A 2078-nucleotide genomic window follows, 5' to 3' on the forward strand; every position below is an offset into this window, starting at 1 on the left:
CAATGCTCCTCCAATGATAATTCGAACCCCATGAGTGCTGCAAATTTGTATTGTGGTGATGAAATTACTCCTAATCAGCACGACGAATTTACTTTATTTTTGTGGTGTGAAGAGTTATCAAGAAAAATCTCTTTGTTACATATGAGTGATCTTGATATTGATGATGTCCTGCGTGGGTGTTTTTCTTATTTCATTGATAATTGCCATACAAATACTTACATACAAAATATTTTAAAAGATGACACTTTGCCAAAATATGATAGGACCTCTGTGTGTTTTGAACTTATTAATGAAAAGGAGGAATCCTCCCAAGTTTCTTCTATTGTTTCTGGAAACAGATCAGGTTATGTGGAGGAGCCCCTCATCAAGCCTCTCCCCGCTAAAGAAGGGAACGAGGAGAAAGAAAAGAAGAAGAAGAAGAAGAAGAAGTAGAAGAAGAAGAAGAAGAAGAAGAAGAAGGGAACGAAGAAGAAGAAGAAGAAGAAGAAGGGGAATAAAGAGAAAGAGGTAACGGCATATCCCCGCATGTATGAGATAACGATAGGTAACCGTAAGTATGTTGCTCCTAATGATTATTATGATAATGAATCTGAGTACAATGATCTTCCTATGTCCTTTACCTACATTAGTGATCATGATTTGAAAGAGCACACTACTTTTGATATTGGAAATCTCTGGGAAACTAATTCTAAAAATGATGATGTTAATAATTGCCATAGTATCAGTACTATCCATGCTTCCTCCCATAATGATATAGAAAGCTCTAAGCCTGGGGATGAGGTGTTTGAAAATCCTTTTGCTACTGATCATTATATGTTTGATACATCTCCTTCTAGTAACAACGATGGTATGGTCACAGATGAACATACTTGTGAAAGATAACTATTCTATTTCTTATGATGACACTATGCCTCCAATCTTTGATGATTATTATAAAGAATGCTATGATATAGGTTATAACTATCCTTATGAAACTTGTCATAGTTATGATTGGATTGCTAAAAACAATTCCTTTAGTATGCAACTTGTTTACCATGTTCAAATTCTTGATAATAATCTTGCTCCAATTACTATTAATGAGAAGAACTCTTCTTATGCCAAAATTAATGATACCTTTATGCATATGAACCATGATAAGAATGTTTTAAGTGATGGTTATATTGTGGATTTCATCAATGATGCTACTTGGAAGTTATTATGAGAGAGGGAAACATGGTTATATGCATCTTAATAATATTAAGTTTCCCCTCTCTATGTTGAGAATCTTGAAGTTACTCGTGTTTTATCTTCCTATGCTTGTCACTTTGTTCTTCATGAATTCATTTGTGTACAAGATTCCTATGCATAGGAAGTGGGTTAGACTTAATTGTGTTTTGAACTAGCTTTTTGATGCTCTCTTTTGCTTCAACTCTTATGTCTTGCGAGTGCATCATTAAAATTGCTGAGCCCATCTTAATGGCTATAAAGAAAGCACTTCTTGGGAGATAACCCATGTGTTTATTTTTCTACTGTTTTGTTGTGTCTAGGAAGTTGTTACTACTGTAGCAACCTCTCCTTATCTTTATTTTATTGCATTGTTGTGCCAAGTAAAGTCTTTGATAGTAAGGTTCATACTAGATTTGGATTACTGCACAGAAACAGATTTCTTCTTTGTCACGAATTTGGGTATGATTCTCTGTAGGTAACTCAGAAAAATCTGCCAATTTACGTGCATGATCCTCAGATATGTACGCAACTTTCATTCAATTTGAGAATTTTCATCTGAGCAAGTCTGGTGCTTCTTTAAAATTCTTCTTTACGGACTGTTCTGTTTTGACAGATTCTGCCTTTTATTTCGCATTGCCTCTTTCGCTGTGTTGGATGGATTTCTTTGTTCCATTACCTTCCAGTAGTTTTGAGCAAAGTCCAGAAGTGTTAAGAATGATTGTGTCACCACAGGATATGAGAATTTTTGATTATGCACTAACCCTCTAATGAGTTTGTTTCGAGTTTGGTGTGGAGGAAGTTTTCAAGGGTCAAGAGAGGAGGATGATATACTATGACCAAGAAGAGTGAAAAGGCTAAGCTTGGGGATGCCC

Source organism: Lolium rigidum, chromosome 1 (genome assembly GCF_022539505.1).
Source record: "Lolium rigidum isolate FL_2022 chromosome 1, APGP_CSIRO_Lrig_0.1, whole genome shotgun sequence".
In the NCBI taxonomy this organism is placed as follows: Eukaryota; Viridiplantae; Streptophyta; class Magnoliopsida; order Poales; family Poaceae; genus Lolium; species Lolium rigidum.